Here is a 14,758-nt window from a genome sequence, read left to right on the forward strand (position 1 = left end):
ATTTTTCTAAATTCTTATCAACATGATTTCCAAAACAGATCTCTAGAAATCTCTACTCCTGACTTCCCTCCAAATTAACATCAACTTATCCATGACTTTTTCTTTTGAGTGCAGTGCTTTCACCAATTCCAGATCTCCTTAACCATATCATTTCTCCATTTTGTCCACAAGGTTAGCACAAATGACTTTGTCAAATACTTTGCAGAAATTTTAGTGTACTCTGTCTACTGCAATCCCCTAAAAAGTAGATCGAGGGGCAGGTAAACTGGACAAAAAAGGAAATGAGGTTAGTCTGCTATGACCTGTTCTTAATGAAACTGCTTTTAATCACAGCTGCCTTTTCTAAGTGCTCCCAATCATCCCTTTAATCATTTAATAAAATAGAATTTTACCAGGACCTGACAACAAACTCCCTGGTTTCTAATTTAGAGACTCCATCCTCTTCCCCTTTATAAAAATTGAAACATTTTTTCCATCTCCTGTCCTGCTGAACATTTTAAGTTCCCTGAGATCCTCTAAAGATCACGGACGATGGTTCAGAAATCTTCTAGCCCATCTTCTTCCTGATTTTCTCTTTTCAGTTAAACTTGAAAGAAATTTGATTTTTTTCTCATTTTTCTTCAGTGGTGTCCTATCTTCTAGAAAACCAACACAAAAATGGCATAAGATACATATCATTCAGTGTGACAACAGTACGATGTTTAGTTTGAATTTTTGTTTGTTATTACCCATATTTCTCTGGCTACTGGTCCCCTATCTCCTCTCTACTGTATTCCTTCTCTCCTTTTTATTTGGGAGTGGAAAAAGAACCAACTCCTGACTCTTCCACTTACTATGTCCTTAGGCAAAGTCATATAATCACACAGTGCCTCAGTTTACTCCTACAAATAGAGGGAATTGTATTAAATGATGATTAAATCCCTAAGTTTAGTCATTGACTCTGTGGGAACCCATTTGGGGTTTTCTTGGCAAATATACTGGAATGCTTCCCAATTGACTATAATTTTTTCATTTCACAGATTCAATGATTATGCTTATGGAATAAAATATAGTTGCCATGGCATGATGGAAAAGAAGTAGCCATGTCTTTTTTTCTTACATAAAATGGCAACAATCTAGCTGTACTGTATGTTAAATGTTGGTTAACCAAAACTATTATAAAACTCTTGTCAAACTTGATAAGTATTGATCTCTATATTTTTTAAATGTTTTTAATGGAAGTAAAAAAAAAAAAAAGATATTGGAGTGGTTTGCCATTTCCTTCTTCAACTCATTAAAAAAATAAGAAAACATAGGTAAATAGAGTTAAGTGACCTGCCTAGGATCACACAGTCAGTAAATATCTGAGGCCCCATTTGAATTCAGGTTCTCTTGGCATCAGGCCCAGAAATATATTCACTGAGACACCTAACTATCTAAGATCCTGTCCAGCACAAAACTTATGACTCCAGAATCTTATCATGATTCATTCTATTTTTTCTAAACTTAATTTTTTAGTACCTATTCTTTTTTTTTTTTCCTTTCCTGCAAAAGCTGAGATTCTTTCCAAGAATTATAATTTCTCATGGTTTCTACATATCTAAATCTCGTTTTTGGCACTCTTACCTTCTGGTAATAACTACTGATTATAATGTACTCAGCAGCTCAGGGACAGAGAGGGAGAAACTCCACCCTGAATTTATGATTCATGAAAAAAAAAAGTGAATTTGGCTGGAATCTGAGGTAGCAAGTCTACCTGATTCAAAATGAGACTACTAGGAGGAGTGCAGAATTTTTGAGTAGTACCTACTACTAAATCTAATTTCCATACATAATTATGGGCTTCTATAAACTTCATTTGCATTATTCATTGAAATTATTCAAGCCAAAAAAAAAGTTTTGAAGATATGATTGAGATGATGCTGAGCCAAGGGATTTAAGCTTTACTTTAAAAAAAGAAAAGAAGAGATGACTTATTGTGAAATATATTCGCCCTTAGATGGGTTCCAAAAATTAGTTTCCAGTTCACTGGCTACTAAATACTAGGATCTTGTTGCATAGAAAGATGCTTAAAGCTCATGATGTGTGCTTCCCTCCCCTCCAATAAGTCTACTGTACAAATGATTTCACCGCCCACTCCAAGTCCTGCCTGTAGCCTCTTCTATAAAGCAAGAGTAATAATGGTGTCTACCTCACATGGTTGTTGTGAAGGTAAAATGAGACAATGTAAACAAAGCACCAATTGAAACCTTAAAGGATGATAGGAAAAAAAAAAAAAATTTGGTTTCTCATCTCCAGTCTTGGTTATCTTACCTGCAAAATGGGATAGCTCAGTGGCGGCAAACTCAAATGGAAACAAGGACCACTAAACTGTACATAAGGATCCCTGGGAACTCATCATCAATTTTCATTTAGTCATTGAATACTCTTGTGACCCTATTTGGGGTTTTCTTGGCAAAGATACTGGAGTGGTTTGCCATTTCCTTCTCCTTTACAAATTAGGAAATTGAGGTAAACAGGGTTAAGGGACGTGCCCAGGGTCACACAGCTAGGAAGTGTCTGAGGCCAGATTTGAAATCATGAAAATGAATCATTCTCCCTCTAGGCTGATGTCTACCTTCTCACCCCACTTAATGATTTAGAAAATCACACACTAATATTGCCTTGTTCTATAGTGCTTTTATCAATTTTGTTAAATATTTCCCAATTATGTATATATGTTTTCTTTTCTTTGGGGGGGGGAGGGGGCTGAGGAAATTCAGGTTAAGTGACTTACCCAGGGTCACATAGTTAAGCAATGTTAAGTGTCTGAGTCTTCCTGACTTTGGGGCTGCTGTTCTATCCATTTTACCACCCAGCTGCCCCTCCCAATTACATATTAATCCAATCCTGGCCACATTGGAGAGTGTTATAGCCAGTGTATTTGAACCCTCTAGTCTGAATGATCTCTTAACATTTCCTTCAGCTTTGAATCAGCAATTGTGTATTGGCTCTTGCTGGGACTCTCAGGGTGGAACAACGGGGATATTAGGAAAAGTCTTCCCAGACCCTCCATCTAAGGAGAATGGCTCAGAGCAGCCACCTCATCATTTCTTATCTGGCAGCATTCCTCTGGACTTCATTCTGCCCCCGTTTGGGGAACCCTCCCTGATCCATTTTCTAGCTGTGTTTCTCTGGGCAAGTCACTTAACCCTGTTTGCAAGCCTCAGTTTTTTCAATTATAAAATGGGGAGGATAATAATAGCAGCTACTTCCCAAGGTTGCTATGAGGACCAAATGAGATGATAATTATAAAAGCACTTGGCACAGTGCCTGGCACAAAGTAAGCTCTATATAAATGTTAGCTATTATTATTACTATTATTATGTGGGCTTTCTCCATTAGATTGTGAGCTTCTTCAGAGTAGTGACCATTTTATGCCTTTCTTTGTCTCTCCAGCACTTAATATCTCCAGCAATAATACTGTGTAACATTTCTATAACATAGTAGGTGACTGATAAATGTTAACTGACTGACGTGTTAACAACTGGCCTGGATCTCCTTTGGATTCCTTCTCACACAGCCTGACTTATGAACTTCATAGTTCTAATAATCCACAGTCAACCCTCCATTTCCTATAATAGAAGTGGCGAGAATGAATAGAAGGGAAAAGGCCATAAGGTCCTTCCTGCTCCGTCATTAAACCCCAGCTAATTTTAGTCAGGACACAGCCCGGGGTCAAGAAAGGCAAAATCAAACCAGGAAGCCAGGAAGTAATCAGGAATTAGAGTCAAGTTACCAGAATAGGGTCAGAAAAAGAAAGGTTATGATTTGGGGTGAGGTAATCCCAGCCAAAGGGAAATAGGGTCAGGAACACAGAAGCTCAAAGGCAGGAGGAGGAGGAGAAAAACCTCAAACTCACTTGTAGGGTCCTGCTGTCTTAATAGTAGCCCACTCTTCTAACCACCAATTTTTCTCCTGAGGCAATTGGGGTTAAGTGACTTGCCCAGGGTCACACAGCTAGGACGTGTTAAGTGTCTGAGGTCAGATTTGAACTCGGGTCCTCCTGACTTCAGGGCTGATACTCTATCCACTGCAACACCTAGCTGCACCCCACCCCACCCCCACTTTAGGAAGGACTCCTTAAGAATGTAATCTCCTTCAAGGTAGGGACCATTTTTTTTTTTATTTGTAGTCTTGGTGTTTGGTAGAGTACCTGGCACACAATAAGCACTTAATACATAATCTATCATGTATGTATGTATGTGTGGTTGGCTGGCTACATTGTTCAATTGCCAAATGTACTCTTGCCAAAAAGATTATTTTTTGGAGAACTCAGACAGAACAAGCACTCACAGGGTGGTCAGGAAGAACAATATAAGGATAATTTCAAGGTCTTTCTTAAGCACTTTAGAATTGATTGTCTAACACGGGAGACACTGACACAGGATCGCCCTACATGGCGTGCCCTCATCAGAGAAGGTGCCGGGCTCTACAAGCAAAGCAGAATTGAATTATCTCAGAAGAAAGGCAAGATGGGCAAAATTAAAGAAGCCACCCCAAATGTTCATAGGGACTATCAGACTGACCATGGCAGAGCATTCGGATTTAGCTAGATACGCCACTGCTCTTGACCAAATCTTTTAACTTTGCCATAAATATGAGACACTATATGGATCCATCCTTAAGGATGTCTCCTTATATACTTATTTATTTGTTTAGGCCCTCAGAGAATAAAAATGCCTAAATTATATGCATTATAAAAATTATGAGCTTTATATCAGCTTTAATGTTTACTTTAAATATATTTCTTTCATGTTCACTTTAAATACATGACCTCATTGCAGGCCTACAATGACCCTTAAAAGTAAGTGCTATTATAATCTCCATTTTTGAAAGGAAAAAACTGAACTTTTACAATTTTAGTCTAATAAGCTAATAAATCTCAGAAACAGGACTGAGCCCTGTTTTCCTGACTTCAGATTCAGCCCATTTTCCCATAATGCCAAACTGCCTTTCCAATGTGTTGCTTTCCTTACTATTCACACATTATGGAAGCTTTTGGATAGTCTCTTTTCTACCTCACTTGAGTATTTCTCAGGTTGATTTCTAATCTGAGTATGAGATTGTTCACAAAAATGGTCTTTGATTAAAACTCAGCAAAACGAGACACAAGGGAAAGCCAGGTAATTGCAGCAAACTCAAGTTAAGGAGTAAATATATTCTTGTGTTACCTCCTGGACCTCAAATACCTGTTAGACTCTGCAGTTAAAAAGGCAAGCAGATATAACTTTATTTTCTTTTGTTTCTTTTAAGTCGAGATTTATATGTTATCTCAGAGCTCGTTTGACTGGATTACTGTGGAACCCCCTGCAGTAACTACCAGCTCAGCTGGTCAAAACCACTTGCGTGTGAAAGTACTTTGTACAAGATCTTCAGTGAGATTACAGAAAGAGGAAAAAAACAAAACAAAACAATCTTCTCTCTTTTTGAGAACTAGCAAGGAAGCTTAGCATTAGAACAAGAAAAAGGAAAAAAGACTGGAAGTTCTGAGTTCTAGCATCAGCTTCATCCTAGCTTTGGGAATTAAGAAGTCACCTCATCTTGCTGGGTTTCACTTTCCTCACCTAGGAAGGGAATGGGTTAGAGCTAATGATCTCTAAGGGAATGTTCATCTCTGAAATCCATATGCTATAATTTCACTAAAGGTACAATGTCTTGAACACAGTGGGTGTATTTTTTTAAAAATAGCAAAAGAACTGGAAGCAAAATGGCTACACATAAGCTGATAGCTGAACAATTTATGCTATATGGAAAGCGATGAAAGTGAAGGTTGAGAATTATGGGTTTTATATCTATAATTTTTAGTATTATTTTTATATCTATAATTTACATCTATTCAGATAGATGTAAGTATAGATACAGATAGATATGGTTAAAGGTATAGTTATATATAGATATAGGTATAGATATAGTGAGAATAAATATGTATATAGATATAATTATAGATAAAGATATGTTGATAGATGTAGATATATGTATAGATATAGAGATAAATATAGGTATAGATATATATAGTTGTAGCTAGAGATAAATTTAGTTATGAATATAGATGGAGATAAATATAGTCATAGATATAGTTATGGGTATAGATAGATAAATATAAGATATAGATACAGGTAGAGATAGAGATAAAGATAGATATAGAGACAGATATGTAGATATAGGTATAAATATATAGATTTAGGTTTAGATATTTATATATGTATATGGGTATATGTGTATAGATATAGGTAAATATTAATATAGATATAGATATGTTTACTTGTGACAACTGGATTCAATAAAAAATATAAGTTTCAAATTAGAAGGTCATACTTCCTTGTGACTGTATGGAAAAGTTTTAGCAATCTGCCTTTATCCTGATTGTTCCAGGTAATCTTTGGTTCACATTGGAAACACTGATTAAAAGCATTTATGAGATGCTGAAGGTTGCTACTTGAGCCAAAATGGCTCAGTGTAGAGAAGGTGGTTTGGCCAGCTCAACTTGAGAAATGCCAGTTTTCATTTGATCATGTCCCCCTATGTTAAATGCAGCCTTTATCTCTATAAAACATGGTTGCTGGCATTTAAATTTACCTTTTAAAGTAGTAAATGCTTATTGGATTGAATAGGATGGCTTCCACTCAAGTTTTCCTCCAGTGCATTATCATGGGGTGTATTTGACCTTGAGTCCTGGATGGCCTATAGTGGGGTACAAGTTCTGGCAAGCTCTGCCCAGCCCAAGAGGCTTTGAGTAAAGATTGTATTAGTATTCTAAAAACTGACCTTAGCACATTGATGGAGAAACTCAGCACAAGAACTTTGGCCAGGAGGGAAGGGGCTCTCATGGAGATATGAGTACATGCTTTCAGAATATTTTTTTGAAGTATATTAACACACAAAATAGATAATAATGCAAAATGACCACTAGTTCTTTGTAATGATAACAGTAGAATGGATCAATTAAATGTGCAAAATACAAAGATAAGCAGTCATAAAAATTTTATCCCAAACAGCACCAAGGACTGCAGTGGCTAGAGTTTTGTTCTCCATATCAAGATGCAGAGAGGTAAATTGGGATTTCATCTCTGATATTAGGGGCCATATGACTTTGGGCCAATCATTTAATTCCTCTGACTTTTGTCATCTGTAAAATAGGGTCAAGGTATCCAACTCAGTTATTTATTAAGCAAATACCTATCAAATTGACAAGCATTTACATGACTAAGTATCTACTATGTGTTGGGCTCTGTTCTAAATACCCAGGATACAAAGAAGCAGCAAAACCAGCGTCTGCACTCAAGGATTGATTCGGAGGTGAGAGGTAGGGGGAAGACAGCATGGAAACAACTATGTTTAAACAGGATATGTACAGGATATATTGGAGATTATATCTAGGCCTGTACTAAAACTGGAATTAGGAAGACAAAAAACAAATTGTCCTTCTCCTCAAGGGGCTGACATTCTACTACATGAGACAAGATGTACATAGATACATACATAGATACATAGATAGATAAAGATGTATACAGGATACATTTAATATAGATACTAAGCAACTTTAGATGAAAAGGCTTCCTATTGAAGGTATTACTTGAGTCTTGAAAGAAACCAGGTGTTGCAGAGATCAAATAAGATAATATATGTAAAACTGGTGTCCAAACTGATCCCCACAAGGCACATATTATCTTAGAAAACTAAAAATTCGCATTATCTTTGTTTTTTTTTTTTGCATTCTTTATTATTAAATATTTCCAAATTATATTTTAATCTAGTTTTTACACTGTATCCTAGCTCAGGTTTGGAATCTAATATCTCTGATGTTAAAGCATTTTGTAAATCTTAAAACACTCTATAAAGGTTCCCTCCAAATGACCCAGCATTGGACCTGGACTCAAGAAAACCTGAATTCAAATTTGGCTTCCCGGTTGTGTGACCTTGAGTGAATCATTTAATCTTGGTCTGCTTCATTTTCCACATCTGTAAAATAAGTATAGTAATAGCACCTACTTTGTATAGTTGTTGTGAGAATAAAGGGGATCATATTTCTGAAGCACTTTGCAAACCCTTAAAGAACTATATAAATGCTATTTATTATTTTTATTACATTATCAATTCAGTGATCAATACTCTTTGGATCATGTTAGACAAGCAAACTCCTAAACCAACTAACTGGCTTCTTGTCAATAAATATATAATTGAAAATTTTCATCAAATGTTGAAGTTCAAACTCAGCATTGTATGCCTATGATCTACCAGTCAAGTAACTGTGAACAAATTAAATAAGATTTTTCTGAAAGGACTTCTCAATGAATCTGTGCTGGCTTCTAATGATCACTGTTCCCTTTCCAAGTACTCACTAACTAGTATTTATATGATATGAACTTGTTCTTTTTCATTGGCGATTTCATAATATTAGATAGGGATCCGAAAGTTTACATAAAAACATAAAATTCTTGCAAGCTAATAGTATGGATAAGATGTTTTAGCAGAGGTGAATTTGCTAGCAGAGAAAACTGTTGCCAGGGTATGGAAAATTAAGGCAATCTTGTTTTGGAGGGCTCTGTACTAAAGCACTGAACCATAATTCAGAGAAGCTGTGTTTTTAAATGGACTGAAAAATACTCATTGGCCAAGTCTATATCCCAAAAATGGAAAAAGACCGATTGAGTCCATTTTCTTGGATATGTTAACTCCACAAATTTATTTTAATTTTTTTTAATTTTTAAAAATTAAATTTAAAAAATTTAAAAATTTATTTTCCAATCACTTTCTCCCATTGGTAAAGGAAGAACCCTTCCTTTTAAACAAATATGCATAGTCAAGTAAAATAATTTCTTACCTTGTCCATGTTCAAAAAATATGTTTCAACATGCAGGCTCAATTTATGACCTATCTTCTCTGTCATGAGGTAAATACCTCATTTCATCTTGACTTCTCTAGAATTGTGGTTTGTGATTTTTTTTTTTTTTGTTCTATGTTTTTAAAATCTTTCAAAGCTATTTGTCTTCATAATGTTGTTACTAAAGGAATCATTCTGATTCTGCCTGCTTCATTTTCTCTGAACCCATCTCCTTCATCATTGTAGTGTCTCCTTGTTACACTAAGTTCTATGAGGGCAGAAAGAGGATCTTATAAAAATGTTGAGTCTCTCCTTGTATTGCATATAGTTCTTTGCACATAGTAGGTGCTTAATCAAGATTCATTATTTTCAGAAGAGACAGAAGACTGAGATGGAATTGAATTAGAATTCGCTCTTGTTGGATATAAATTTTTGTTCTTATTATCTTCAACTTGACCAGTGCAGTAAAAAGTCTGAGTAATACTTGGTTGTGACTTTAGTGGAGACCAATGGCCTATACATATCTTTTTTCCTACTATTTTCTAGTTGCAGTTTCCCAAGTTTGCTCTTTTATTTGTAGACTTTAGAAAAAAAAAAAAAAAAGAAAAAGAAAAAAGAAAAAAACAACCCCAATCTAAACTCTTAAGTGTTATCTTTTTAAACTAGCTCATGATTAGCACAGCTGTTATTTTAGTTTATTGTTTTATTGCTTTTGTAAAGAGCGCTGGGACTTTTATGAAGGTGCTAAGCTTATAGTATATTTTTAATCACCATTTCAGTTATCATTATCTTTGTCATTAAAAACGAAACATCTGTAGGGCTTCATTGGCACTCAAATAATATACATAACCAATTAACAGTAAATATTAATAATGATCATGACAAACCCTGAGACATAAAGCAGCCATAAATAGAGTGTGAAAAGCATATACAGTTCTCCCAAGCTTTACTCTCTGCCAAATATAATTTCAAATGTATTTATGGCTGTGATATCCATCTGATATATTTCTTATGGCTGGTATGCCCAGGGATTCAGGGCAATATATCAACAACTACCACTGGGGTGGATCTCACATCATGCTTTCCAAACATTAGCCGGCAGCAGGTATCCTTCCCTCAGCTGTGTCTACTGTGACCTGCTCCAAGGGCAAGTTAATGAATATGTGATCCACCATTCATTTCCCTTTGAAAATGTTCTGATTTCTCACAGTTACTGTAATCTACTCATCTCTTGAATGTATTAAAGACAATGAATGAGTTAGAGGTAAAGTGTAGTAGAGATTGATTGCTAGGGGTATACCAATGCTTATAAAAGCTTCCATGAATTCATTGGTACAGCACATCACCTCTTCAGGGGCTCAGTTATTCTGAACTTTCTTTATCTCCCTTGAATTACTAGAACTATTGTTAATTACAAGAGGCTTCATCAATAATGCAACATCAAAGCCTTTTCTACTTCTCTAGTCTCCTTCCATATGATTGCCTTCCACCCCATTATCCAGCCACCCTATACTATTTGCCATCTCTCTGATCTCTGCCTCTCAGAATTAATTCCTGGATTGCTTTAAGTTTTAGTACAAGGAGAACCCTCTTCAGGAGGTGTCTCCTTGTTCCCTCACCTAATGTCTCCCCATCTAAGGTTACCATGTGACTCTTCTTAGTATAGTACCTGACACACAGTAGGTGCTTATCATATCTATTTATCTATCTGTCTGTCTGTCTGTTTGTCTCTCTATATATTTATATATATGTGTGTGTGTGTGTGTGTGTGTGTATGTGTGTGTATATATATATATGTATAGACATATAAAAGAAACAACTAGATTTATATGGCCTAAATTGAATTGAAACAGATCAGGCAAGATCACATTTGGGAAACTATGCAGAAGAAATCCTTAAAGAAATTTCAGGAATTTTGATCTCTTTGCTGCCACAGAAGCTTTCTTTCTTTGGACTACTTCCAGTGTTCTCTTCGGGATATCTTATGGGTGCAGAGGCCAAAGAAAGGATGCCTGCTTCAGTCTAAAGAGACTGAAGTGTATCATGAATCAATCAATTAATCAATATCTGCTTTGCGTGAGGCACTAGGGGATATAAAGACCAAAAAAAAAAAAAAAATAAAATAAAAAAATGAAGTGAATTACTTCTGTATAAAAAGCAGGGCAAAAAGGCTTTATTGAGGACATTACCAGAAAAAAAAAACATAGGTTGGTCTCGTTAAGGAAAGGAAAGAAACAAAGGAAAGAAGCCAGCCCAAATGCTAAATTGGTATCCACAGCATATTTAAAAGACACAATGGATGGTTTCTATGAGTCTCAATAATCAATCATCATGTATTTGTAAAGTGTTTTCTGTGTGCCAGGCATTGTGCTAGACACTAAGGATAGAGAGAGAGAGAGAGAGAGAGAGAGAGAGAGAGAGAGAGAGAGAGAGAGAGAGAGAGAGAGAGAGAGGAGGCTACATTCTAATGATGATTTATTAAGAGGCATGGCCCAAATCACAGAACTTGAGAGAATGTGGGATATTTACAGTTTTCAGGCGGTAAAAGGATCTTCTTTTTGAGTGGATCAGAGTGGATCATGGTTTCACTGAAGTATAAAATACAAGTAAATATGTTAGTTTTTTCATTTAGCCTCAGAGGCAGAACCCAGGGCAATGCATGAAAGCAGGAAAGAGGCACATTTTGTCCTGTTATTAGGGAATATTTCAAACAATTAGAGCTATCTGCAAGTGTAATGGGCAGCCCTTGAGAGATATTGGCTTTTCTCTTTGGCAGTCTATAATCAGAGGCCAAATGAACCTTTAGCTAAAAATGCTGGAATGAGGATCCTATTTGGGGCATGCATTAGTTGGGTAAGATGGCCACTAGGGTCCCTTCCAATTCTCAAATTTTGTGATTCTAGAAAGCAGCATTATCCACTAAGATACATTTATGTAGACCAAATTGGATGTCTATGTGGTGAAGAGATATCAAAGAGAAAAAGCAAACAGTTATATGGGGATAATCATGGGCTGTTCTTGGATATGGATTTTGAGTCTGATTTTGAAGGTGGTGGAGAGTCTGGATTGGCAGAAAAGAGAGTTCATTCCAGGCAAAGAGAATGGTACACCAAAAGAAATAGAAAAGGGAATGAGCAAATCACCTAAGGAGAGAAATAAGTGAATTAAGTAGCTTTGACTGCAACAAAGGAGGCTCTCTGTAGGGAAATAATGGAAAGATGTTGATGAAAGTGTGCAAGCTTAGGTAGTGGCAATTGATAGGAGATCTTGATTGGCAGACTAAGGAGACCATTTATGACATGAAAAAGTTACTACAGAATATTGAACAAAAGAGTAACGTTAGAACAATGTTATAAGAAAAAATTTTAATGGAGCTGACCAATATAGGAACTTTCCACTTGATAAAGTAGATAGAGAAATGTGTTAAGAATTTCCTAAACAGAGAGCTCTGGTTCATTTCTATAAGTAATGTCCCTGGGCTGAGCAGTCGGGAGGCTGGCTGGGATAATGGTTTCCTGAAGTCAAATGACTCTACCTGCCTACACAAGCCTAGTTAATAATCTCTAAAAAAAAAAAAATAAAAAAAATATCTAACCACCTGTGAGAAAGGGATGGAGGAAATAGTAATAAATAAAATATTTTACAGCACCTCAGGGAAATATACTCATAATTTACCCCACTAGGCTTACGGGGATATAATTATGACACCTCAGGCACAATTTTCTGTAAAATCTCAGGCTCTGCCTACATAACCAAGGGAAGTGGAGCATTGAAACAACCAATAAAGCCAGAAGAACTCTTTCCATTCAATTTCAAGTGAAAATGGGGGCCAGAATTACCCAGCCAATTGCTTCAATTTGATTTCATTATATGTGTTGACACAGTCTTGTCTACATGGTCATAGAACAGGAGTGGATGACTCAACCCATTGAACAACTTCAATCATTATTTTGACCGATGTGTTTTTGCCACTATAGCCAAAGCAACTCTGATGCTATCCCCTATAGCCATGGGAATGGCTTATCTTTTCATGAATCTACTCACAGCTTGAGGCCAGCCTATGTGGCAGAGGCAATGGAATTATAGCACAATCAATCAGACCCTTTCAGCCATTTCCCCAGAGTCCTGAAGCACGGGGAGCCAGATAACTGCCAGACCTGTTTGGGTCTAGTGATTGGTAGCTAGACAACACTTTTTTGGAAAAGAAAAAAAAAAAAAAAAGAACTTGGGGCTTGTGCTGGAATACCTGCTAAGTATGAGTCAGGTCTAAGATGTAGCAGCCCAAGAGCAAACTTAATTAACAAAAAGAGAAATTTAGATAGGAATGTTATAATCCTCTGGTACTTTGTCTGTAGTGCCTACTACATACCAGCATATAACTGCTCAATTCTGCATGCCATAGTATAGGAATGTAGTGATAAATTGGAGGGTCCATAGAAGGATGATGAAGGGTCTTAAGTCCATGGACTGATTGTAAATTAGGACAAGGGATGTTCAGGTTAGCAAAGTGAAGGCTTTGGGAAAATCTGAGTATTTAAATATTTGAGTATTTAAAGAGCTGCCATGTGAAAGTAAGAGACAGTATTGTGTCACGGACAGAAAAGTGGCCTCAGAATTTAGAATTTTTGGTTCAAATCCTGTCTCAGACACATGTGATTCTGAGAAAATAATTTAAGTCTTCATTGGCTCAGACTATAAATGGAGATAGTGCCAATCTATACCCACAGAGGAAACTTTGTCTTTTTTGGACAATTCCGTATATCAGTGAAATTGTAAGTCCAGTTCCTATTCCCTTATCTGGAAGGATTATATTTATTCTTATTATCCCAGAAAGCAGAACTAGGAGAAATGGAGGAAAATTTATCAATCAATCAACAAGTATTTATTAAACACTTACTATATGCCAGGTACTATGCTAAACACTGGAGTATAAAGAAAAAAAAATAGTCCCTGCTTTCAAGGAGCTTACATTCAAATGGGAGTTGACAACATGTATATAAATAGATTCACATGACACAGAGTAAAAATAAGATAATGTTAAATTGGAAGCAAATTGTTGCTAGATAGAAGGAAAAAAATCTCTTCCAGGGGTTCTCAAACTGCAGCCTGCTGGCCAGATGCGGCCCACTGAGGACGTTAGTGCGCCAGCCGGGTTATGGCAAATGGGCTGAGGGCGGAGACAGAGTGTGAGCTTTTGATTTTACTACAGTCCGGCCCTTCAACAGTCTGAGGGACAGTGAACTGGCCCCCTAATTAAAAAGTTTGAGGACCACTGCATGGCTGTCCTAAAATGCACTGGACTAACCCAGGAGATAATAAGTTCCTATCTTGCTCTTTGAGCAAAGGCTGGATGGCCACTTGTTGGGTATATCATTACGGGTGTCCTAGATGATCTCTAAAAACACTCTCAATTGAAAGTCTACTTCCTTATGATTATGAAAACAATTAAATAGGTTTTATTGCTATTACTTGATCTAGCAGTTACCTACCTATAGAGATGGCATTAAGGAAACTTGTTTTTAGGGTGAGAATATGACCCTTGGAGAAGACTGGGAAAGTTAAAAATATCAAAGATGATTAGTAAAGCCAAAAAATGATGTCAAGTAGCCTCTCTCTAAAGAGACAACTTTTTTTTACTAGGGTAAATTGGAGTAGAGTTTAAGAAAAAAAGATACAAACTTAAAATGCTCAAGAAGAAAAGCAAAGAAAAAAAGGGAAAGAAATACACACATCATCAAATCCCAGATTCAGATGTTTCCTTTTGCTTAGTGTAGAGGAGCACAGTTAATAATGGATTATCTTCCCCAAATGCTTGAGATGTGGCACAGCAATAGGTAGGTCTGTTCATTTATTTAATTTTTGCTAAGTCAGATCATTTTGAGAAAACAGTAGTGTAAAAAAGTACTAAAATTGCTA

At 36.3% G+C, this 14,758-nt stretch overlaps 1 protein-coding gene and 1 non-coding gene across 3 annotated transcripts in view; one reads left to right on the plus strand and one right to left on the minus strand.

The window, feature by feature from the left end:
- The window catches only part of ADGRL2 (adhesion G protein-coupled receptor L2), an 809,217-nt gene that overhangs the window by 284,304 nt on the left and 510,155 nt on the right, over nt 1-14,758 (minus strand). The window lies entirely within an intron of this gene.
- LOC141542059 (small nucleolar RNA SNORA29) lies at nt 986-1,120 on the plus strand. Its single transcript, XR_012482063.1, has one exon. It is a non-coding gene; the product is annotated as a small nucleolar RNA SNORA29 (small nucleolar RNA).

Source organism: Sminthopsis crassicaudata, chromosome 4 (genome assembly GCF_048593235.1).
Source record: "Sminthopsis crassicaudata isolate SCR6 chromosome 4, ASM4859323v1, whole genome shotgun sequence".
In the NCBI taxonomy this organism is placed as follows: domain Eukaryota; kingdom Metazoa; phylum Chordata; class Mammalia; order Dasyuromorphia; family Dasyuridae; genus Sminthopsis; species Sminthopsis crassicaudata.